General features: G+C 39.9%; 1 pseudogene; it reads left to right on the top strand.

The window, feature by feature from the left end:
- Positions 1-15839: 15839 nt before the first annotated feature.
- On the top strand, positions 15840-16584 carry LOC149210477 (uncharacterized; annotated as a pseudogene).
- Positions 16585-27490: the final 10906 nt, after the last annotated feature.

The following is a 27490-nucleotide window of genomic DNA, read 5'->3' as shown; positions in this document are numbered from 1 at the left end:
TGTGAATGGCAGGATGCTCAAGCACTATTTTGACTACCACCCATAAGTGCAGCATGAGTTTTCCCTTGTACATATCCAGATGTATATATTATTTCCTGTTAAGATGTAAAATGCAGTTTTTCAAGTTTTCTTAACTACTAGCAAAAGGTAAATAGGATCAAGAAGTCTACCAAGAAGGGAAGTACAAAATTTTGACATTTCAAAGCATCAAGCTTCAAAATTTTGATAAAGGAAATCAATGGGCCAAGGCATTCTGACCTGCTGTTCTTGGTCTTTCGAGTGAAAAACCATCCCCATGTGGAGCCACTGTTAGCTACCTATACCAATAGGTTTCATATTTCATGATTGACAATGAAAAGTTCCAAATATGCTCTGCTTTGATCATGCAAAGATCACATATTTCCTAGAGAAAACAATCTGTGTATATAGCTTGATGTTGTCTCAATTTCGATGGATGGTCCAACAGCCTAATCTGGATCATGCCATGTTTTAAATTTTCAGTTGTAGAAAAGAGAAAGAAGTCTGTCCAAACTATTTAATCTTGGCAGACAAGTAGTTTAGGTAGAGAAAAAAGGCTCCCAACTGCTTAATCTGGAACCTTGGAAGAAATAAGGGTAGAAGTAGATAGAAAATCAAAAGAAAAAGCCAGAGAAAAGAAAAGGCAAGCAAGGGTCTACAAGTCTAAGTGCACCCTCCAAGAAGAAACAAAAAATGCTAGGCAAGTAAGATGGGTAGGCAGATGGGGTTGCAGAAGTGTCATTCCTTGCAAATTGAAGATGAGCTAGCCTATTTCACAAAGCAAAGTCAATAGATTGAGAGGTCCTTCTTCTCTATCAGGTGGCAGCAAAGCAAAGAAGCATGTCTAACCTCCCTTCTTCCCCTATTCCCATTCATAACTAACATCCCATCATCAGTCGAGATTCATGGAAGAATTCATGGTTTTATGGGGGTTTTTAGCCCCTTAAAAGCCACACTTCTTGTCTAAAAATGTTTTTATTTTGATCTACTCCTACAACTAAGTGGTTTTCAAATAAACCTGGTCATTTCACTCCTCATTCACCTCTTCTATCCATATTTAACCCCTAACTCTATTATCTAAGTCCCCTATGCTCCCCTTTCCCTACTATAATAACACTATGGTGTATAAACCCCCAAGCATTCTATAAATATCCTCCTTTTAGCATTATAGCTAAATAGGTTTGTCTAAGGGAGACTTTAGTCCTCCTGGGACTATGCTCAACCCTGTCAAGGGATTACTCTAACCCCTCGTTAGGAGTAATAACCTCTCTATATGCCCTAACCTCACCGCTGCTAAAACCCTCCATAAACCCTTTTTTCACAAATTAACCCAAAAACCCCAAAAAACTCACGAAAACCCTCAATCCTAAAGTTTTCTGCCAAAAGTATTTAATTGAATATTTAAATAAACCAGCGGCCCCCCCCCCAACCTGCACGATCCGTCGGAGGACCCGCCAGCCGTCCGATCTCTGCCGCCCAGATCTAACGGTGGGCGGTCATTTTCGCTCCCCGACCTGCCGACCTTTAGCGTCCGGGGAAAGCGGTTTTCCACCCCGTACAAGGGACGCGTGGCAGGCGGTGGGGTTTTTCGGAGCCCCCTCCCAGATACCGCCTTTGCGCAAAGGTGGTGCGGGGAACCCGCTTACCACCATCCCGTTACCGCCTCCCCCTTGCGTCATGCTTGCGTCATCCTGACGCAGCGCCCTTCCCGGCCCCTGCGCCGTGTGGCCCTCCACGTAACCTTGCCACCCTATCCACCCGCCACTGTGTCCTGCCACCCTAGCCTACACCTCAGTAGCCACGTCACCTCCGTACCCGGGCCTGCCATGACATCATGCTGACGTCATCGGCGGAAAGGCGCCAATTACCTTATTTCTCCGAATTTTATCGTTAAAGTCATGTTTTGAGGCATTTTCAATGTCATTTTCGCGTGAAGAAGGAGATAGCCGTTGTAGCTGCCAAAGTGACTCCAGACCTCCAAATTCAAATTGCTTTCGCTCAGACTCATCACTTCAACCTTCAGAGTTCGGCCCGCAAGCTGTCTAAGCATTCTGTCCAGGTATTCACCGTAATTCCTCTGTTTGGCCCATGCTTACCAATTCTCTGTAAATTGCCATTAGAATACCTGTTGAAATTCATATAAGCTCTACACCTATTACCTAAAGTAAGCCAAGGCAATCTGCATTGCCCCAGCTCTGTAATTCGACATAGAAACAGTCAATTTGCGGGTAAAAACTGTGAAATTACCTTTGAAGCGCCCAGCATTTTTCCCTTTTGCCGGGTGAACACACCAGCTGCAGCCTTTCACCTAAATAATTCCTCTTACCCTCTGCAAATTGCCCTGAGCATTTCACAATCCCTCTGAACTTGTCAAAAAACTGCAGAAACAAGACTGTGTGTTTTTCATTATAAAACACAGTTCAGGCGTTGACTACAATTGACCTGGCATTTTGAGCTCTTAAAACTTTGCAAGCCATTAACTCCTTTTTACTCAAAATCAAATCATATAATGGCTGCTTCTGCATCCTCATCCCTCAGTGTGGCTCCATTAAATCCACCAAATAAAGAGCTGGAGGCCTTGGCATTTGCTGGCAAGGACTATCTTATAGAAGACTTTGAGGGTAGCAGGGACTTCTTGCAGACCTTCTGTCAATTGAGAGAGGACTATAAGGATGGTCATGGTACACATGGGATATGGGAGTCAAACCTACCATACTATTGTCTCCCAGCTGTAAATGTCTTCCCTGAAATCATTCACCTATGTGCTGAAAACTATGATGTGCAGCACAGAGCTATTAGCACTCCATCTGGGAGGATCCTTTTTTACATTAATGCTGAGTCCATCAACAAAATGTTACATTTTGATCAGACAGAGTTGCTGATCCCGTTTTCCATGAACTATTTTCTGGAGACTGGTGAAAAGATGACCAGTGAGGAGATTCAAAAGGTCACCAGGACATTCATGAGACCTGAGTGCCAGCCTACAGGGCCACCTCCCTACCTGGATGTCCATTTCAATGATGTAGGCAGGCTTTTACTGGACATGATTGCCTATGTGTTGCGATACAAAAATAGTGAGTATGTGGATAAAACAATGCTGGTATTGCTATCTGCTTACAGCCCACGCCAACCCCCTGCCCGCAAATATAACTTTGCTAAGTTCATAGCTAACAAGATTCATGATCAGTTGAGCAGAGTGGACAGACAGGGGGTCTTCAAGTACTCGGCCTATATTTACCACCTGTTCATGTACTATCATTCTGAAGCCTTCCCATGCTACATCAGAAAGCTGGATCACAAAGGGGAAAGAAGATCTGTCATCTTCTGGACCTCTGTCTATCACAAAGTCACAAATTCACCCTATACCTACTGTGAATTTGTTGACCAATTTGTATACCCAGTCTCTTGCCTATTGATAAGGTCCCCTCCTCCCAGAATATCAAATGAGATAAAGAAAGCTCTGCAGCTTTCCAAAAAATATAAAATAGGTGACTGGTACCTATATGAGAACCATACTGTCATTAGGATCTACGGCTGTGAGCTCTGTCCATACAGGCTCCCAAAATATGTACCTATGAGGTTATTTGCCTTGGAATATTACAGGCAGTTGATTCAGTCCGACCTCACCCATTTCCACAGCGCCAAAAAGAAGGCCCACCTCAAGTTTAAACACCAGTTGGGCCCCAGGTGGGAAGATGCAGACCTAGTCCTTAAGGATAAATACAAGCTGTCCTATAGTTTTCGGTGGGTCCATTATGACCCTGAAGGTTTCATCACTGCTAGGAGAAACAAGTATAGGCTTATAGGCATTAAGCATTGCCAGTACCCACACATTGAAAAATATGCCAACCTGCAAGAATGGCAGATGGATACTCTAGTTGAAAATTTAACTGAGGAAGAGACAATGCTAAAGAATAGGAGGGAGCTTGAAAAAACTATTGACCTAGACTATGTGCAGCAGGTACCTTTCAGACCGCCTTATTCAGTGGGAGAAGGGACCTCGGCCACAAGGACTGCACCACAGGCACCCTCTACATCAGCACCGGTGACAGACAAAGGCAAAGGCATAATGGATGCAGAGGAGGAAGCAGTGAAGGAAAAGTCTGCCCCTGTAACAAAGCAGCAAACAGAGCAGCAGCAAGGGCAAACTGTCCTACCACAAACTGGGCTGCCAGCAGCTCCAATAATGCAAACACCACCACCTCAAACTGAGACATTGATTGCCCCAATTTTGCAGACCCCAGCACATGAGGAAAGGGTAACAAAAACAGATAGAGAAGAGTCCACTCCCCTCAGTGGGTCCTCCCACCAGCCAGAAGCCAAAAGGCAAAGAGCAGACTCCCCAGAGGTAGAAGACATTACTGAAGATGTCTTGGACAGTGCAAGAAAAGACAGGGAGGGCAGTCAGCATACAGGTACAAGCTCCTTTCAGCAGGAGCAAACTTTACAGCTCGGTTTGGAGGTGTCCTCTTATTCCCAACAAAGCAAGAAGCCCAAGAGCACCGGCTTCTTTCAAACAAATAAAAGCTCAGAATGAGCTGCTGAGGGCTGAGGTCTACAAGCAATTCATAGATGCAACACCAGCCCAGCAAGAAAGGCTAATGTCGGTATATGACATTCAGCAGGAAAAGATAATCTTCAGCCACTTTAAGCCCAAAGGGCCGCAGCCTAAGACAGCTGCAGATTTTATAAAGACGAGGGTGGAGGTCCTAGCCAGAGATATACATCCTATGGACCAGATTGAACTCCATAAGCAAGTTGGGGAGATGGTCTATGCAACCTTGGTAGAAAAGGCCACCATGGCCCATGAGCTGAAGGAGTCCCTAAAAAACACCAACACCCAGTTGGATTTTGAGAGAATGTCCTCTCAGGCCAAAGACAATGGAATAAAGTCTCTTGAGGAGATCATCATTGATCTAGGACATGATCCTAGTGATCCAACGGGTGTGAAGGCCCTCATGAAGAAGAAAGATGATGATCTGAATGCATTGAAGAAGAGGTTGAAGCTGCAGCCCACAGAGCACCCTCAAACAGCAGAACTTCAAAAGCAAAAACAGGCTGAGGACCAACTAGACCTCCTAATGCAGCAAGACCAGAGGATCAGGGAATTGGAGAAAGAGCTGGAAGGAGCACTACAAGATAAATAGGCAGAATCCACTTCCCAAGCTCCTCCAACTACTTCAACAACAACAACAACTTCAGGGGCAGCAGTGGCCCCCACAACAGAAGCAGCAGGAACAGCAGCAGCTCCAGATGCCAGCCCAAGTGTAGAGGAATTGACCAAGGCCGTCAAAGCAATGGAGATCCAGGTAGATGAAATAAAGAAGGCCAAGGAGAAGTTGGCAGAACTGGATGCCAAGTATGACAAGTCCAAAGTGACTGTAGCAAAACAGGGCAGAGAAATAAAGGCCCAAAAGGAAAAGATAAAGGCCTTAGAGAAAGAGCCGAATCTGGAGATTGCTATGGCCGACATAAAAAGAATCCTATGGGCCAAAATTGGCCAATCCATCAAACAACAATGGAGGTCAATAAAAATAATGCACAAGTAGATGGATTTAATGGGCCAAGCTCAAGCAGAAATTCAGAAGGCCAAGACAATGCTAGGGAACAGAGCAGAGCAGGCAAACAGAATGATAGACTTCCTGAACAGGCAAGAAAGGGAGGAATTGGCAGCTATAGGCATTCCCAACAGAACAAAAGCTGTCCTCTCTGCCAAGAAGGTACTAACTCTCAGGAACTATATACAAACAGTGGAGAGGAAGTACTATGAGATGCAAGCAGATGTGGAGGAATACAAAGTTAAAATGGGAGTGCTGCAAGCAAAAGGCCTGCCCAGCTTACTAAGTGGTGCAGGAAAACTGATCTCTCCAGATCAAATGGCCAACAGAATGGCAACCACTATTGAAAATCAGATTATTGCATCTGGCAGTTCATCTGAACAAACAGGGCCTCCCACAGGACAAAGCTTATATGATAAACTTGAAGGCCTGTTCTTCATTGAGAATGAAGTGAATCACCTGTTTGAAACCCCTCCCAATCTTTATAGACATACAGAGGCCGAGGAAACATTGATAAAGATGCGCAGACATCAAATGCCTAAGGAGGATTGGTGGCAATTCATGCTTCAGATTTTGCCACGATAGCTTCAGTCATTCGGCCACTGCCAGCTCCAGGTCACTACAAGAAAAATAACATGACAAGTGTCAGCAGTTAAAGCAGCTAAAAAGTGACTCATCACACAGAGAACGACAGCTATCCAAGTTTCAGACAACACATCTCCAGCCGACTTTAACAGCCATAAAGTCCAAATATCTTCTGACTATTTTGACAGCTGAGGCATTAATGAATTACTGCAGCATTCACTCCTTCAACTACTGCATTCCAGAGATTAGCATATCATAAATGATATATTAACTCATTCGCTGATATTTTTGATGTAAATTTTGTATATATACTCCCCTGAGTAACTCATAAGGGGTTGGTAATTTTCTCTACGAGACAAATGTATTGTACACTTTCAGAATTATCTAATACAAAGGGCTGGATGAGCTCAATGATTTCCCAAAGTATTTGATGTCTGGATGATGCTCCATGTGCTGATGCAGAATTCCTGTGCTGTCTGATGAAATAACAAGTTTTCTCCAAACTATGTTCTTGTTTTACTTAGGTTTGTCAAAATCATACTCATCTTATACTAAGCTAGCAGTAAAAAGAAAGAATAGTGCAGGATTTGTTTCACTACACCTTGTACTCAATTTTTACTACTGTAAATGTTTGTCTTCGGGATTACTATGCACATGAATTCTTAATTGCTCATGTCTATATTGATTCTATAAGTATGAATACTACCTAGAAATTCTTAATTGCTTCTAGGACAATATTCCCCTTGTGTTTCTTCAGTAGTTCACTGCAAGATTCTTCACTGCCTTGCATTAACTGGATACACTCCACTTAATCACTATTATAAAGGTTGTTCTCAGACACTAATCTGGCTCTGTAGCATCACTACAGCAAATCACTCAGCACCTCAAAATAACTAAAGGATCACTGACTCCATAGCCCAATGGACTAGAACACTTCGGAGAATGCATAAGCACCTTGACTGAAATTATCATCCAACCAAAACCTTAAACAAACCTGAACTTATAGCTAGCCTAAAAACACTATCAAAACAGAGACAAATCATAAAGAGAGAGCCCTCTCTGATTACAGTTTGGCTAGAAACTGTGGTCCAAAGATTGGTTAGTGGTTACCCCGGCCGTATTCCCTTGGGAGTCATAGGGAACAACCTGGGTGTTAACAAAAAGGACTAATGAAAAACTTGGCAAGTTTGAACCTAGAGCAGACGAAGGCATTCTCCTTGGTTACTCTTCCCGAAGTAAAGGATATAAGTGTTATAATAAAAGACTTGGGAAAATTGTTGAAAGTATTGATGTTGTGGTTGATGAAGCAGGCAAAAATCCAAAGCAGGTAAAAACCGAAGATTATGAAGAAGATGAGGATTATCCTTCCACATCAAATCAGACTAATTTTGAAGAAGAAACCAATGAAGCACCAGAAGAACAGATAACAGTAGAAGAAAAGACTCCATCCAGGTATGTTCAGAAAAATCATCCAGAGACTCAAATTTTGGGACAAAAAGAGGCAGGTGTGCAGACAAGAAGAACTATTACAGAAGCTTCAAGCTATCTAGCATTGCTTTCCACCATCGAACCTCAAAATGTACATGAAGCATGCAAAGATGAATGTTGGGTCAAGGCCATGAATGAAGAGCTTGAGCAAATTGAAAAGAATAATACTTGGGAATTAGTTCCTAGACCTCATGATAAGAATATCATAGGAACCAAATGGATATTCAAAAACAAGCTAAATGAAAATGGAGAATTTATTAGAAACAAGGCTAGAATTGTTTGTCAAGGATATGCTCAACAAGAAGGTATAGATTTTGAAGAAACTTTTGCACCTGTTGCTAGACTTGAAGCCATAAGAATGTTCCTTGCTCTTTCTAGATTTCAGAACTTCAAAGTATACCAAATTGATGTAAAATCTGCCTTTCTTAATGGAGACTTAGAAGAAGAAGTATATATTGAACAACCAGATGGTTTCATCCTTGGAAATGATCCAAAACTTGTATGCAGACTCAGAAAGGCTCTCTATGGTCTAAAACAAGCTCCAAGGGCCTGGTATTGCCGTCTTGACAAATACCTCCATCAACAAGGTTTTTTAAAAGGATCAACTGATAGCAATCTTCATACAAAGATTGACAATGATAAATTGCTAATACTTGTTGTGTATGTTGATGATATCATTTTTGGTAGCAATGAAGAAGCCATGAGTCAAAACTTTACTTTGGTAATGTAGAAAGAATTTGAAATGTCCCTGCTTGGTGAGCTCACATATTTTCTCGGTTTACAAGTTCAACAAAATAAAGATGGTATTTTTCTATCACAAACCAAGTATCTCAAGAAGATCTTAAAAAAATATGGCATGGAAGATTCTAAACCAGTATGTACCCCTATGGTAACAGGATGCAGTCTCAGTTCAAATGATGAATGAGCAGTATTACATCAACCAACCTACAGATCTATGATTGGCAGTCTGCTTTATCTAATAGGTACCTGACTAGACATCATGCATGCAGTAGGAATAGTTGGAAGATTCCAAGTGAATCCAAAGGAATCAGATCTTCAGGCAGTCAAACGGATTTTCAAATATCTTCAAGGAACACAGAACTTTGGTTTATGGTATCCTAGAGATATAGATCTTACACTTCATGCATATACAAATGCAGATTGGGTGGGAAGCGTGGATGACAGAAAAAGAACTAGTGGTGGTGCATTCTATATGGGTTCTAGATTAGTGTCTTGGTTTAGCAAGAAACAAAGTTCAATTGCATTATCTATAGTTGAAGCAAAATATGTGGCTGCTGCATCTTGTTGCATACAACACCTTTGGATGATGCAAATATTGCAAGACATTCAGATCACATGTAGTCCACCCATCTCCATTCTATGTGATAATACAAGTGCAATCAATATTTCAAAGAATCCAGTCATGCATTCCAAGACCAAGCACATACCTATCAGATATCATTTTCTCCGTGAACAAGTGCTTGAACAAAAGGTCAAATTGGAGTATGTTCCCTTTAAGGAACAGGTTGCTGATATATTCACCAAACTACTTCCGAAAGAGACATTTGAATATCTCATACAGAAGCTGGGAGTAGTTGATGCATCATCTTGCTATTGAAACTTATCTGTTTCAGAGAAAAGTGGTTGTACGCAAGTTTCATGAAGCGTATCCACGTACATACACCGTTTGTTGTGGATACAGTCGCATATATTTTGGTTTGAAGAAAAAAGTGGGCCAGACTCGGGATAAAAAGAGTCTGATATGGGTCATGCAGTGATCATCTGGCACAGGTTTAGGGGGAGCATATACTTCTAATAATGCATTGTTGGCATTATCTTAGAAGATCTTGTTACAAATTCACAGTTGATTTTGATTAAGGTGGAACATGCGTAGAGGGAGATCATGGTTATTGGTCTGGATGGTGATTGACAGATGCTGCTGATGATAGTTGCTGATAACTATCATAGTCTTGTTTTAGATATTTTGTCTCTATGTCATGTATATCTTTTATTATCAAGGTCATGAAACGACTCCCCACTATGCATGGGATGGATGATGTAATGTTCTTGTTTTGTATAAACATTTGGTATATCCCCACTTGGTTGGGTGGATGTGTTAATCTTGGTATATCCCCCCTTGGTTGGGAGATGGATGTATGTATAAGTATTTGGTGATAGGAAGGTCATTTATGATGTATAGAGTCATGTTCATCTTGTAGAACATCTTTTTGCAGACCTTGCTTATATTCAGGGGGAGCATGGACAACACACTTTAGCATATTAGAGAATTCAGCGTGAACTCAGGGGGAGCATAACCCTTTGCCCTTGATGACAGAGGGGGAGAGTGACTTGGGGTTGCCATCAAGTCCAAATGGAGAGATTATTGGAATTAAGACATAGATTTGGTGCTATGACACAGGTGTTGTCCTTGATGGCAAATCACTCAAATGACAGATCACAGTTCCGACTCACAGAATGAAGAAAGAGAGGTATAAATAGGTTCCCCATTGACCAAGCCATGTGTACATGTGGGTTCACAAACCAAAAGGAGCGTATAGCGTACACACGCACTTTCAAGGAAGGAAAGGCGCGTACATGTTGGAAAACTTGGTTTTGGTCCATGGTATTTGGTCCATGGTATTGTGGTCCATGGTATTGGTCCGAGGTATCTTGTTCGAAGTATTGACCCCAGGTATTTGGTCCAAGGTATTGATTCTAAGTGGTTTTGGACCATGGTATTGAGTAAGGCCTAAGACTATAAAAGGAGGAGAAGATCATTTGGAAAAGGCACTCATGAATTGAATATCCAATGAAGAGAAGGATCTAGAATACAGGTTATTGGGTGATGGTGCACAGTTGGTCTGAATCAAGGATGAACCTGAGTGCTTAATGAAGGATAAGTTCTACTGATGGGTCAAGATCTTAAGGTTTGAAGAGAAGTATATTTGTGTGGTTTTTTATCTTTTATCTGAATAATTGGCACATGTCGTAATCTGTAAATATGATGATCTGGGTATAACTAATGTCCGAATAATTGTAAAGGTTAAATAATCATTTACAGATCAGTACGCAGGTTCAGTATAGCAAAGGCATGTATACACGCTGGTTCGACATTTCAAAAGAGCATATACGTAGGTTTTCCTTGATACAATTCCATATGCATGCAGGTTCGACACATTGAAGTAGCGTACACCTCATAAAATATGCTTTAGCTACTTCTGTTTACTGTTGTAGTGTTCTGGGTTCTATCTTGGGTTCTGGTTACTGTTACATTATTCTGGTCACAGTATTCTGAGAAGTGATTGTTTGATTCAATTTTGGTTGGTGCAAAGGAAATTGGTTGATGCAGATATATTTGATGTTTGATTGATGGATCCAATTTGAAAATTTATGAAACGTGGTCCCTGGAAGAAAAGAGAAGGATGTAGCCTTCTATAGGCCAACGCCTATATACTAGTAAACACATTAGCTAGTACAAGAGCTAGGGGGTTGTAGCTTCCTTCTAGGAGAAGCTGGAGAATGAGAGAAGGTTGTAGCCTTCTGCAGGTAGAAGTTTGCATACTGGTATAAGACTGCACCAATACAAAAATTGTAAAAATAAGCTTCTTATTAAAAGGAAGATAGAGACGATTGCAGCGAGTGGTTTTCACCCACATTAGGTTTCCACCTTATATCTTGTGTTCATGTGTGTGACTGTCTGTTCTATTTTTACTGCTCCTGGTTACTGTTTATATGGTTCTGATGCACAGATTAATGATCAACATATGAAGAATTAACTAAATTATAAGTTTACAGGGTATACGCTAGTTGCCTTACATACAGTTGCGTATACACGGAAGTTTCATTAACTGAAGTAGCGTATATGAATCTCAATATGGAAATGAAATATTATTGGCTTGCTAATACTGATTCACCCCCTGCTCTCAGTATTATTTCCAACATTATGATATTTTATGCTTCTTCTAACCTCTGTTCAATATCATCTTTAGTTTCCTCCATCGCTACTTTGACGCTTTGCACTAATTCATACTATTAAACAATAATTTGGATGGAAGGCCACAAGTTTGTAACATTGGCATTAATATTGTGCCAAATGTTGCTTTTTTCCTCTGCCAACATTTGAATAATGATGGAATGATCTTCATACTTATGAATATGTTGAATAAGTTTGAAGTTATTTTGTACTTCTTCCAAATATGCATTGTCTGCCTTTATCTTGTTTTCTTCCATCTTGGTGAGCACTGCTAACAATTTCTCCATCTCTTTGTTTTTCAATGATAATTCCCCCAAAGCTTGAGTTAGCTTTTCTGAGGAATCTGAGACTAATACTTGTGTTGTAATTTGGGTTACAGTCCCCGTTGTTAATGTTCCTATTGATTCCCATTTCTCTCTTTCTTTTAGTAGTGCTTCCATGTCTTGTTCCATTTTATGTATTTGAGAATTTTGTTTCACTACTATTGTAAACAACTTCTCTTTCTCCATCTCCAAACTAGTGACTTCTTTAGCCTAAGGGTGTTCTATAGTTGGGAGTTTAAATTGTTTCCTAAGAGCTTGAATGTCTGCATTCTTGCTTTTGTTCACCTCCTCTGTTGCCTTGACATCACTAGGATCATATCCTAGTTTAATAACTAATTCTTCTAATGTTTTGATTCTAGTGTCTTTGGCCATTGAGGACATCCTCTCAATCTTCAGTTGTGAGTGCATATTGTTTAGTGAAACTTGCAATTTTGAAGTAACCATGGCATAGATTGTTAGATTTGAATAAATCATCTCACCTACCTACTTATGAAAATTGATCTGATCGATTGCATGAAATGTTTTAGTGTCAACTAAAAATATGGAGGCCTTATAATATTCAACACCTTTGAGGGATGAAACTATGGGTTCCAAAGATGTCATTTGAAACTTCCCTTTCTCTGAGTCAAAAGCAGACTTTTTGACTGACATGCCATAGGGGTTCTATTTTTTATTTTTTATTTCTTTTATTCTTTTTATTTCATACATACATTTTTTATCCCCATTTATTTTCTTTTTCTTTTTCTATTTTTTCTATTTTTTTGTCTTTTTCTTTTCTTTTCTTTCTTTTGAGCTAAACAAATTTAAAAATGAAAAATAACGTTTTACAATATCCCAGTGGGAGGAATAACTTATTAAAAATATAGGACTCCTATATTTATAGGACCCTAACATAACCTAAGGTTATACAACTTGAGGTACCTCAGCCATCTTCACATGTTACTTCAAGACCTTCATCTTCTCTTCCTTTGTCTTAGACACAACCACAAACTATATATCTTGGACCTGATGGTGAACCACTTCCACCAGGTCTTGTGAGTATTGAGGAGATCCCACAGGAATAATCTCATCCCTCTTCTCTTGTTCATTTGAGAGGGATTCATCATCTTTATCAAGTTTATCCTCTTCCTCCTCCTTAGACTCCATCTCAAACTCCTTTATTTGATTCTTTTCCTTTCAAATCACCCGTGAGTTTCTCATGGAAATCATCTTTGGGATTGTTAACCATGATTGAATCCGCTATGGTTTCCCAGCCTGCCACTATGGTTGAGACAACCAATTTTTCTACCTCCTCCATGTTTGTGACATCACTAGAGACACATTTGTATGGTGGCCCGTCCATCCCACCTGGTTATCAATCGTTGTTTGGTACCTTCTCTGGTGCAACATCTAGTCCATGGAACTCTCCCATGTTATTTGCTTATGGAATTCCATTTGGCACTTCTTTAATGAACACTATATAATCTATTCCTTCTCCTCCACCTACACATATAGTTGAACAACAGGATGGCCCTTATGTTAGTGGGCATGGATACCTACAACAACCCAATTCTCCTTATGTTGGGTACCCACCATCTGGGGGGCAGTTGCCTCCATTACCCCCTCCTCCTTTAGCAGGGGGGAAAAAATTTCATAGGTATACCACAGATTATCTCTTAGCCTTATTTGAATCCTTCATCTTCTGGAATGGCTGCTAGTGTTTGGAAACCTACTTTTCCCATACAATCTAGTTTGTTCGTGGATCCATATTTAATTTCTCAACCCGTGCCATTTGCATCCCAAATTCCTACCTATCAATCTATACCTCAACAAGATCAAATCAATGTAATCCATCCTTTATAGGTTGCACCTATGACTCAATCAGTCCCATCGGTATCTGGTACTTCCCAGGTTTCATTTAGTCATCCTTGACAAGGTAACTTACAGTCTCAACAACGTGGACAAGGAATTCCTTAAATTTCGGTAGGACAAACTGTATATGGTATGGCACATCCTCCATCGACTCCACCTTATGTTGGTATGATTTAAAATCCCACAGGGAAATAGTATCAATCCTATCAAGGTATCCCTCAAGTGCCTTATCAACACTAGTAAATCCAAACCATACCATTCCAGAATTCACAAGTTTATCTTCGAACTGGACAACAAGGTTATGCATATTATGGTTATCAGAATCCTCCCTATCCTAGTACCTAGGTCCCTCCTTATCATAATATTCCTTATCATGGAGCGCAAATACCTATTTCTCAAGATATCCCATCTTATCTAGGGTATCCTCCACTAGATTTCAACAAGAAGTTTCCTTTAGTGGCAACTCTTGAACTGCCAGATTTGACTTGACTCATGAATGATCCCATCATTCATTCTCCATGGTGGTTGATAATTACTACCAAATTTCCTTTTGATATTCCAAACTTAATGGGAATCCTAGAGAAGATCCATCCACACATGTCATGACTTATCATTTGTGGTTTTCTTCGAACTCCCTTAATGATGATTCCATTCGTTTGTGTCTTTCCTAGTGCATGCTTACTAGTTTGGCAGTTAAATGGTACATTTAAATACCTAGAGCTTCGTTCAATCACTTGATCTCCTTAAAAACTAAATTCCTAACACCATTCCAATTACCCATGTCATATGAGATTGGAACAAAACATTTGACCAATTTTAAACAAAATAATGCTACTCTTTTTTTTATTATCAAATTCATGAGCGTCGACATCGTCGTCAACTGGTTAAAATGTATGTTCCTGATCAATCGTTAGTGGAATAGTTCATTAAATCTCTATTACCATCCATCACAGAGGATGTAGTTAAGGGCGGAGTTGTGAAGTAAGAGTAAGTAAATGCCCGTGCCCAGTATTTGATCTCATTTATACCCAATCGAGCACGCTTTATGAGAAAATACCAAATGCTTTGAGACCCTCCAATGTTGTTCCTCCTCCTCTTGGTAAAGAATCACATGCTACTAATGGTGTGATTGGTTCTTCCAGCTCGCAGTCGAAGAGTAAACCATATGGTGTCGCTCTTTCTGCCACTGCCCAAAACCCTCCATCCACTCATCTTGTGGCTTCTACTTTCGAGATCAATGTCGTTCAATCTAATAAAGGAAAATCTATACGTAAACTAGGAAGTAAGAAGAAAGGTAAGGGTAAAAAGAAGAAATATTCTCCTCTACAAGATAAACAAAAAAATCAATCTTCTAAGGAAAAACGAAATCCATATTATCCATGTTTGACCTGTAATGAGGAGCACTTCAATCATGTCTATCCTCAACAAGTGGAAGTAAACCAGTTTCTAAAATCCTCTACTTGACCCGTTGTGTTGACTGGTCCATTTCCAAATCAGGAGACTCATATGGTTGCTCGTGACCTTTCTTCCTCTAGCTCAATTTTAATGCACTCTGTTATCATTGAAAATTCTGTTTCCAAAAATTTGCTCAGATTAGCTTAAAGACCAAGTGTTTTCGCAGCGCATGGATCCTTTAGCAGTTTCGTAGTGCAGCCTGTTTTAGTGATTTCGTAGCGTGCTACGAAATGGGGGATTTGTTCGAATCCATAGTAGCTGTCATGCAAAAATAGTTCTGGGGCGGATACATTTCACAGGTGGCATGTTCTCAAGAAGTCATCATCGATGCTTGTCATTAAGTTTGGTCAGTGTGAGTTTCTTAGAAAGGGTGCAATAATTGGTTCATTGATGGATGCATGACCAATGCCTATCATACAGCCATTTGGGCAGCAATCTTTGTTCAATAGATATGTGGACAGCTATTGCAATGATGCTAATGGATCTATTGGTTCTTCATATCATACAAAGACACTTAAACTCATCCCAGCATGCAGAGGCATAATTTTGTACCTATGGAACCATCATGGACAAAGAATACTAACCGCAATGTACTTATTTTCTGTGTTTTGGTTTATAATGATGCGCATACATGAACCGGTTGCTTCTGTTTGTTTCAGTCCAGGAAATGATGATATTTTGTATGCAGCATATGCAAACACAGTTACTTGCTTGGATGTGCGCATGGCACCTTCCAGTGGACAAGTGCAAAAGTACACATTCAATACAGAGGACATAAATCAGATTACTATGAACTTTAAGTCATCTTTTCTTGCGGCTGCAGATGACAGTAGAGAAGTAAAGATTATTGACATTCGTCAACATTGCCTTTACAAAACACTCAGATCCATACACACAAATATTTGCAGCTCTGTGCAGTTTCATCCTTGGCGGCCATGGGAAGTTATATCTGGGGGATTAGATTAAAAAATTGTAGCATGGGACTTTTTAAGAGGAAGTCAACAAATGGTTATAGACGCTGCAGTTCCCACCACAGAAAATGCAGAAAATGCCTCGAGTACAAATCAAATTTGTAATTCCCCTTTTGTTCATGCTTTGGCGGTTCCAGAGGAAAATATGGATAAAAAAAAACCAGGTTGTTGCTGCAGCAAGAGGTGATGGCATCATTGAAATTATTGATCTCAGATTTGAGTCATACGTGACAAGAGCAAAAAGTAAGCAGTCATCACGTGCTAGAAAAGGATTTCAGCCCAAATCATCGAAAAATACAAATGTAAATGAGAACGTTGCGAGTGGGGAAATTACAAAGGGAATGAACGTATTCAGAGCCTAGCAGATAAGAATGCCAGAGCCAATGGCAGTATGCGAAATTAAAGGAGATATCTCAACTCTCTCTTTTCAAAAAAGACTTGAAGTCAAAATTGTTGGGCCGGTGGAGATTTCTTTCCGCGGTGGGTGAAACTGATTATTGACAGGTGGCAAATTCAATGGAATAGCATTTATGTTTGGGGCGCAAGTGTTTGATGAAGTGCCAGAGAGAGATGTAGTTCATTGTCTTCGTGGCTTAGCTCCACAAGAGTTCTTTTTTCACGCAAACGGGTGGCAGAGAAGGTTTTGTCAATAGCATTAACAATGAGCGGACTCTATAAGGATATCCATAAACCGGTTCCAGATGAAGTTTGCAGGGCTTTAAAGAAGAAACGAAAATCTTTCTCTGGGCTGTAACAAGCTTAATGTATGGAGCTGGTTGATGTGTACAAGATTCGCCTCCCAAAGTTCACTGTTAAAGTTGTAGTTCAATATATGCGAAAGGTAATCCAGAGGAAGGCGCATTTTGATATCATGGATCTTGATGTTGTTAAGATAGCGACAAAGTTTTTTATTGCTGCATTGATTCTCGAGAATACTTTTACATCTGTGTTGGACATGGCTGGAGTTTTGTTACCTTTTCTTAAGTGGTTTATAGGAGGCACTGATTCCAAGGGTCTAAGGATTTTAAATTGTCTGGTTCGTTCTCCATGGAATACTATTGATCTTATAGATCAGGTCGAACAACCAATTTTATTCCTATCTGGCTCTCGGGATGAGATGGTTCCACCTTCACACATGCGCAGGCTATATGAAAAAGCTAAACGGAATCTAAGGTGCTTCTTTGTAGAGTTCCCAACAGGTATGCATATGGATACTTGGTATGTTGGCGGGGATCGATATTGGCAAACAATACATCATTTCCTGGTGAAAGAACTTTCAAATCGTGACGGAAATAAAGAAGGCTCAAGAGATGGCTGGGAAAATGAGTGGGGCAACCAGTGAAATATTGAAAAATTGGAAAAGCTTGTTGTATCATCTGGCTAAAGCATCAGGCTTTATGTACATTAATTTTTCTTGGATATCACTTTATGTTCTCGAGTTTATGTATTCTAAATGTATTCTTGTTACTTTCAATGGGAGACTGTCATTTCCAAGAAGATATGGGTAATTGAGTTTTCTGGGAAAGCACGCATTTGGAATTCTAAGAGTTCAGGCCAAAGCAAATCAGAAGCTCGAAAAGATTTATGTGCAGTTGGTCCATCTGTTGGAGGTTCATGTTACAGGGAATGTGATTCTGAATCTCAGCATAGCAAAGGTGAAACTGAAGAATGGCAACAGCAGCTATTCAATTTTGTGAGGAGTTTAGAGGAAGACTGTGTTTTTTAAATCACACAGCAGTTTCGTAGCGCGCTACGAAACTGCTGTAGGTGATGTTTTCAATGCAGAATAAACAGTTTGACCGGGAATGTTAGAAGAGAGACACCTGTACATCAATACAGCCTACAGCTCATCTGGAGACATGGTGTTTGGTAGCAGCATTCCATACTTTGAGTTATTAAAGATTTGGGAACATGCTGCTACATTTTCGGAGGATGGTAGGAGACAGAGACCTTAAAAATAGGTGTTTTGATCCTGATGATAAATGATCCATCAGCGCTTACAGGTATCCAAAGTCAGCGTTCTTTGCATCTGTAGCTGAATCATCTTGAGCCTAACCAACAAAAGACAGCTGTCAAAGATCAAGAAAGGAATCAGGCATACGAGGAGATGAAGTTAGAGTTTTAGTGTGATTAGGACTCTTTGTAATTACAGCTCAATACTTTATGTATTTAATGAGTTTGTTTAAAAATAGATAAGGGTAGTTAATGATAGGTCATCGAGCTCCCCTCATGCTTGAGGAGGAGACTCGAAGTAGTTAAGTAGGTTTTCCTATATATAGGAGAAACTCTGATGTAAGTGGGGTTGGAGATTTATGAAAAAAACAGAGTTTTTATATTGGCTAATGTAAAAGACTTTTGACAGTAATAGAAAGATTACTTTTTCTTCCCAAGATTCATCTTGTGTTCAAAGGCTCAGAATATATATGGTTTTGTCTTTATTCTTTCTATTTTACATCTCAATAGACATGCAATTACTATGAATTCACCTAGTGCTCAGACTTCCTGTGTATGTTTATGAGTTGAGGTTCTTTTTGAGAAATGTTTCTGAGTGTTTAAACATTATATGCCTTGGCTTCCATGATTGAGTAGTTAATAGTTTACTGCAGAGGTGTTTGACTCCATGAGCCCAATGGAAGAGGTGTTATTTTGTTGTTCCAACCAGCTTACTTTTATGTACTGTTTGAAGAGTTAGACATCTTTTCTTGTTATTAATCCATATCAAAATCTGTGAGAGAGCCCTCTCTGACTAAGGAGGCTAATCCTTAGTCTAAAGCCTGGTTTGAAATAGTTGCATGAGATCTTACTAAGTAGCAGCCCTTAGTACACGATTGTGTGATAACACACTCCTCCACTCAGACAAAATCTGATGTTATGGTGGCCACCTACAGTAAGGACTGTGTTAATGTGAATCCCCATAATGTTCAGGCTCTTGATCAACCTACCATTTCTATTGCATCTCCATCGAATCCTACTCTGCCTACGATTCCTATGGAATTAACCATTAAGCCTCCTAAAGGCATTATTCATAAATCTGCTTTCAGCCCTCGTGTGAGAAGGACTCAAAATTACAATGTAGTTGAGGACTTGGATAAATCTCCATCTGCCATGTCCACTCTCTAGGTGTTGCAAAATTGTCCAATCCAGAATAAGGCTTTGCTTTCTGCTATCGGATGTATTGATCGTTTGGATTCCAACCTAGTCATTTTCAATCATGATAACTATTCACCTCGACTTCCAACCCAGTTAGCTTTCATGATCCGGATTGTTGTTCGTGGTAACAACATCCATCATTCTATTATGGATGAGGGAGTCTCAATCTGTATTATTGTTACGAGAATAAGTACCCTAGGGCTTTTGGGTTAGAACCGCAACAGAGCAGAAGCAAACTACAACAAGAAACAATCATACAACTCAGGAAAAATGCTTATATAAACAAACTATGTAAGAGCGACCGTACCTGGATTTCCTTCGTTCAAGTAGGTCCCACAGGGTTTAGACCCTCTGCAACTCCCGATGTTCTTCAAACCTGAAAATCATTCAATTGGAACATACATAGCAGTATAGAAGTAAAGCATATTCATGAAATTTAACTTCATATCATATCGTAAAATTATTGATCATACATCAAAACAACATTCATATGTGAATTACAACATAATTTTATGCATAAACAAAGTTAATTTCAGAAACAAGACAACATTTCTTTTATTGCAGTAAGCTATAAATAACATGGAGAGAATTCACCTGAGTCTTCTTCTTCCGGTTCCAAGTGGAACCGTCCTCCGGATTCGTCCTATCCCAGCCTTCAACAATCTTCTTCCATAACCAACACCATGATATCTCAAGCAAGAGGGAGAATATCTATAATCAAGGAAACAAGGGTTTCCTGAAGCTTGGGGAAGTGAATGAGGCACAGGGATTAATCAGACTTAGTCAGCTGTAATCTCAGTATAATAACTCTATATCTTCTCCTCCTTTAGGCCTTCCCATAGAAGTCTATTTATAATTCTCCCAATTAGTTTTCTATTTGGGAAACAATTGGGAAACAATTGGGCCACAGGCAATAGGAGGTAATCAACAGGTAAAACCCGTGAACTCTGTCCATAATTAAGGAAATTTAATTTTTTAAGTGTTTTAACACATATACACAGGTTGGGTATTGACTAACCCACGTGTACACGGTTTATCTCAGGGCAAAGTAGCTTACATGGAATAAAACATTATTTTTAATATATTTGGACCAAGTCTGGAAGGAGGGGTTGCCCTAGGCCATAAACCAAGAATCACAAATACCAAGTGTGGTAAATGGTGCTATAAAATATGCTCCCTGATATATGACATTAGAAGGGGTACATGATGGCCAAAATGTATTAAGTGTATGGAAAGTATCTTGTTGAGACTAAGAAGGACTTCACCAGAATTCAGCCTACCAAGCCATCAAAAGAGATCAGAAAGAAAATGTTGTCTGAGGTGGGCATACCCATGCTCAGAGAAAGTAAATCATGTTCGCATATCAATTACAAGCGGATCCAATATGTATACAAGTATAAAGAAATGAAAGTACATAATGGATCATGTGATCGTGATAAAAGAAGTACATGTCTGAATATCGCATATAAGAAGAAAATCAATGATGCTGAAGGATGAAGCTAATTACTGATGTCCAAAACTAATCCCAATAGTACCAAATGAACATGATGGAATAAAATGATACTACATCACAACTCGAATGCTAGCATATAAGATGTCGCTGTGAAGAACTGCAACATATAAGGTGGATGGTGTCAACTAGCAGAAATAGGAGCAACTAACAAGTGAACCAAAACATGTTGATGCAACCCAAGGTCTTCATCGACCACCACGGTACATTTCTACACAGTGGGAATAAATGATCTGAGGTTGACCATGTGAGAAATTGTTTGATTACCCATCATTGATGTATACCATTAGCAAACGCGAGACTACTCACCAATAATGAAAATTAGAGTCAAGGTGCCCAGTACAATCTAACAAGTGTGAATAAATGAGCTGAAGTCAAACACCTAGAAGAATCTATCAATCATGTTACAATGATGGTTTCCCACTGTCGATAGCAAAGGAATCTGCCACTGATGATTGCAAACCCCAAGGTACTGCCAAATGGACTCTAGGTCTTTGTCCCAGAGCAAATGAGTTGTAGTCAGTAGGAAAAGACCCGTTAGAAGGAAGGCATTAAGGCATCCTTCATCAATCTAGTGCGAGTGTAACCCGTAGGCCAATAATGTGGAAGGAATCAGACGAAAATGATGTAGTAACCCAACTGAAGCATGTTTTCGACGTACACAAGATGTCGCTAGCGCATGATAGAAACCCTTTGAACCAACCAATAATGAAAGCTAACAAAAAGGCGAGGAATCCACCAATAGGTTCAAATGGAAACTACGGCATTGCATGAATCCCAATGTGTGATAATGAAAGTTGATTTCAAACACAAGGGAAACCACTCATTCAAAGACCTATGATACTGATCGATGCTGAGCATAAGGTGACCTATCAATAATGAAAATAGGGGTACGGTGTGGCTCTAGGCCTGCCCTCAGAGCAATATGTCATCGTTGATAAGGACATGACCCGCTAGCGAGAAGTCAATGGAGACTTTCTCAAACCGGCACGAGCGAAGGACCAATATAAATGATGTGATGACAACATTACACTGACAACCAGGGATGGCCGACTAAAAAATAGGTCAAGAGACACCACAGAGAGGCCAACTCAAGCTTACTTCCCTTAAACCAAAGCATGACTCAATGATGACTATATGGCAGAATATGATAACTCTGTACAAGTTCGTCATGCAGGAGGCATGAGAAAACTCTCCATATGATTGGAAGAGGTAACCAATCGAAGGAGTACTAACTCAACAACAAGTTTAAGGCATACCTAAGTCAAACTAAATCCCGCCCAAAATGGAGGAGAGACTATCTTTTGAGTTCTTTGTTCAAGGTCGACACGACTGACTCTAACTACCAACAAAATATGGAAATGTTGTCTCGTTCCTGATCTTTTTGGAATATATAATTTTTTTTTCTTTTTCTTTAAGTTGGAAAAAGAATAAAAGAATGCTATAGTATAGTGGAAATAATGAGTGTCAGAGAAACAGATGATCGAGTTCCTGGGAGGGGAACATTCCTATGCTCAATGCAGGGAGGTGAAACTGGTCAAGGAAACTCAAAGGGATGCTCTTTCCACGGGTAAAAGGACGCATCAAGTTGCAAAAGCTAAGTGATTGCATGATTGATTTTGCAGAAGGCACAGTCAAATAAATGGCTTAAACACGAGTCCAAGTGAAGCTGTCTCAAGGCAAAAAGGTGAAAATAGTCAAAATGCAATGAAACAGTAAAACTCAACACAAAGGAGCCAAAGGAACCAGAAATTAGCACAGAAGAAAGGAGAATGTTTCTTCAACACTTAAGTCATGGTGGGACTAAACAAGAGTCCTGAGCCTACCCAGTATAGCAGCATGGGCAATCAATGTCAACGAGGTTCTAACTAAGATGCCCATGTAGAGGATGGCTCTACCATTGTACCATGATTTTAGAATCGGTGAGTTAAAATGGTTTTCTAACCAAGATACGATGGGTTCAACCCTATAGCTAATGTATCGCTGAATGGAGGCTAGTATGCAAGATGCAGCGTAAAAATGGTTTTCCCTAACCTATATGCCAGTGAGTGAATGATACATGCCATGATGGGTCAACAGTCATGGGGCTGAAATAAAATCTTGAAGAAGTCTCCGAAATATCCTGGAAAAACAACCCACTCTTTACAATCCAAGCCCACAAGTCAAAACATCCATGAGACAGAAATCAAATTTTGAAAAAATATTTTGCAATTTCAAAGTTATATAATGACTTTTGGACTCACAGTTTTTTCATTTTTGTTTGGAGCAAAGAGTTGTGGATCAGAAAGTAGCAAGCTTTCCTCTGAACAATTGGACCATTCAAATCACACCAAAGTTATCAAGTAACCCTCAAATCATGCTTGTAATGTTTTTTGATAGTTTTTATAAGTTTTCTTAAAGTTTTGCCCATGGGAATTTATGCCCAAAAATAAAACTCTACGTACACGCGGGTTGGATGTGAACAACCCGCATATACGACGATCCTACACGCGACTGTGTGTAAAGGGAACTCGCATGTACACGAGTTAAAGTTTAAACATAAAAAATAACAGTTGAAACTCAATTATTTTGTAGGATGAACATCACATGGAGGGAAAGAGAGCATACCAAAATTGATAATGAGGTAATAAATGACCAAAATGCACTAGATGCTCTGAGAGGCTGTGGCTTATTGAAATTCTTCAAAATGCCAAACATGAAATCCAACACTCGCTTGCTCGAACTACTGATCCACTACTGGAGTGTAGAAGATGATGCCTTCATGATATACTAGATGCCTCTACAGATTGAGGTTGAAGACATCTACTTTATTACAGGTCTCTCCCGAAGAGGGGAGGTTGTGCATTTGACTAGCAAGACCAGAAGTAGCCTTTCAGTAGAAGACTATGTACATATATACTGTGATGGACACCCAAAGAATATTGGAAGTCAGATTCCAATCAAACATGTGGAAAGTTTCTCTGAGGATTTTGTTATTACCATTGCAAGGGTAAATGGATTAGCTTCACTGCATCAGGCATCACGAGTGTCCATGAGCTTGGTAGTGGAATCCCTTACCATGGTATTTGACTGGTGCACACCTCTTTTGACCAACATGAAGAGCCAATTGACCTCTATTGAGAAGGGTCAGAAAAAGAACATTGGATATGGGACTATTTTATGCTCATTCTTCTTTGAGAAGGTACTTGGGCTACGTCCCAAAGTATTTGTCTCCATCAACAGCCCTAGAGATCCATGGATCGGTAGATGGGCGGACTTGATGAAACACCTTGGAGGCAGGGACGTGCCTAGGACGGCTTTTGATGATGATTTCTTCACCTAGTGGGAGCAATAGATCATCGTAGTTGATGACTACCAATATGCTGGTATGGATTTCCGAGGGGATCCAGACTTAGTGTTGCAACCAAATGTAGCATGGCGAGACATAGGTAACAATTTTTTAAGTTTTTGTAAATTTTTAATATTTTTTGGATTTTTTAATATGAAATGAACTTAGAAATATTCTTGATGAGACAAAAGACTGACAAAATGATGATGTTATAGATGTGGGTCCAGTGAGACTAGAGGGATTTCTGAGGCACAGGCGTCGTGGAAGAGGATCCGAAGAGGTAGTAGATGAGACAGAGAGAGTCCTATATGGAGTTCAGAGAAACTTGGTGAGACTAACTCACCAGGTACCTATGATAGCCATAGAGGATCTACTTGAGGAGATGCAGTGCCACGTGGTAGGGGTACCACAAGACTGGGTCCGCATACTTCGGCGTGTAGCCAATGTAGTAGTTAAATTTTTAGCCGCTCATCTTGAGCTGGGTCGATAGACAGACCTATGTATGACTGGACATGATTATGGGCATGGACCCAAATTATGAGGGAATTTTGTCCCAATTCTGTATATTATTTTTTAAACACTTTATCTATATACCGACGATTTTATGATATATATACAGATTCAATTTTTTTGATGTTGTTTAATTTGTGGAATGATTAATATGCCAATCTAATGCTTGACTAGCAACAGAGTCTGCTAGTGAATTCTCAGATCGTGGAATGTGAACATATGTAATATAAATAAATGATCGTTGCAACATTCTCACTCTCAATTTCTTTTGATATAAGTAAGGATCACGAACTTGATAAATGTTATTTAACTATGACACTACCAGCGGTGAGTTTAGATAAACTACCAACAAATCAATCCCATAAGAAATTTCTTTGGATAGTAAATTAATAACGGAGGTATATTCGGCAATGTTATTTGAAGCAAGGCCAATACATACTCCCCTTGACACTATCAACTGGCCAGATGGATAATAAATCACCCAAGCCGTGGAAGCAAGATTCCGAGTGTGCTAACTAGCACCATCGGTGAATCCGAAATATATCGAATCATCCATCAACACCTGCCAAAGCAGATCAAAAAATGTCGATATCACAAAACACCAGACAAATATGTGCAAAGATAAAATATGTAAAAACAAGCAATTGCTCGGCCGAAACCTAAGCAAAATACTTCTTAAGGTAGAGCCCATTTCGGGGCTTCGCCAGCTTGTTCCCTTCAAAATCAATTAATTTGTAAGCCCCTTTTCCCAAAAATCGCTTGACTACAAAGGGACCATACCACATAGACTTGAATTTGCCTACCCCCAGGGCGTCTTTGTCTTGGTCATAGAATAAGACAAGGTCGCCTTCAGAAAACACTCGAGGACGGACAAATTTATCATCCTAGGTTTTAATTCTCTTCTTATGGGATTTGTTTATTACGGCTGCATCTCGACGCTGCTCATCGAGATGTTCCAAATGAACGAGTCATTCTTCAAGACTAGATGTCTCTAGAAGAAGTTCTACAGCTAGCTTAAGGGACAAAATTTCACATTCGATAAGAAAAATAGATTCCATCCCGTAAACTAATTGAAAAGGTGTAAAACCGGTGGTAGTCTTCACTGAGGTTTGGTATGCTAGAGTGTCAGGTACAACATGATGTGCCAATTGGATCGATATTTGTCAATTTCCCTTTGCAGGATAGTCTTAAGTGACTTACTCACGTCTTAAACTTTCCCATTGTCCTGAGGATAATATGAAGACGAATGCTCCTGCCGGAAGCCCATCTTGAGAGCCAATTTGGTCATCAGTTGATTCTGGAAGTGACTGCCATGGTCAGTGACAATCTCTCTTGGGATATGTTGAGCCTCGAACCTGCACCTTCCTATACACCCTCTCAGCCTTCTTCTTCCACTCATTTCATCCACCAAGTTGATTAAATCATTGTATTTTAGTTTAAAAAAGAGCTTTTGACATGGTTTTCTAACTACGCTGATGTCTGTTGTTTGGTTTAGAATTTTGTTCAGACAGCTGCGGAAGCTTCTCAGTTTCCGCAGCCGACACAGGCTTCCGCAGCCGACCCAGATTTCTGTAGCCAGCATAGGATTCCGCAGTCGTTTTGTCAAACACCATGCTACAGGTGTTCTCTGAAGAAACAAGCCACATGGGCAAGTTACAGGAGTCAAGGACATGGAACGTGTCCCTCCAGATCATCCAGCACGCCCATAAAAGCCCGCAGTCAAACAAGGGGCAAAGGATAGTCAACGGAAGTGTTCAGCGGTGGCACGGCTCTGTGTAGCTCTGTTTTTGAGCACGTGAAGCTACGTGGCACAATCCTTAGCCACGAAGACATCCTGGTAGCATGAATCCAATAGCCATACCTCTCAGATTTAATAAACATGATGAAAGTTACCTAGATCCGGGCTGAAGAGGATTTACGTGTCTCTGGCAGCGTGGTTAATAGCATAGATTTAGTTAATTTGTTTAGCTTTCTTTCCTTATAAATAACACGTCCATGAACGCTGTAAAAGTTAATCTCTTGTAATGTAATTCGAAGTTGTTGTATTTCCCCACTGCACTTTTACGTTGCTGTTTAATATATGAGAAGACTGGTTTAAACTTAAGCTTGTAATTGTTCGTTGAATCGGCTGAAGTGGCAGAGGGCCCCTGCTCACTAAAGCCTTGTACAGTCGTCCTTTAACTCTTGCATTACTTTTTTTCCTGTTCATGTATATTAGCTGTACAGTTGTCATTTAAATGTTGCGTTTTATTTCATCATGTATATTAGCTGTACATAACAAAGCTTTTTGATTTCTGTTGATTTACATTTTCATTGCTGCTCTTTTATGGTTACAACTTATCAGTGTTTTCTACAGGTTTTCTTAGGCAGCCCGGGGCAATTTTTCACCTTTTCTTTTTATAACTATTGGCATATGAGATCATCTTGTCTTTGTCGCTGACTCTTGTTTTCTGAAGTTTGATTTCCAGTACTGTCATTTCCTTAAGTTGTACATTTATTTTCTGCTCTTAGATATCATGCTATTCATCTGTTAACGGTTTCTTTCTATAATCAAATAACTTTATTAGGAACCAGAATATCCCTCATTATAGCTTGATTTAGTTTGCTTTAGATCTCACATTGCTTGACTTGTTCATGATTGTTTCTCACAGGGTAAATTAAGCTGAAAGGCAAAAGGTCAAGAGAGTTAAAGTAGCGTGATTAGTTTCTTTTATGCAGTTTAACTTCTTTTAGATTTCACATTGCTTAACATTTCATGATATCTTTTCAC

Source organism: Pinus tabuliformis, chromosome 1_2 (genome assembly GCF_031772625.1).
Source record: "Pinus tabuliformis cultivar Carrire ecotype Pingquan chromosome 1_2, CPIR1, whole genome shotgun sequence".
Classification (NCBI taxonomy): Eukaryota; Viridiplantae; Streptophyta; class Pinopsida; order Pinales; family Pinaceae; genus Pinus; species Pinus tabuliformis.
The sequence above is the reverse complement of the archived record's forward strand: the minus strand, read 5'-3'. Positions and strand labels throughout refer to the sequence as shown.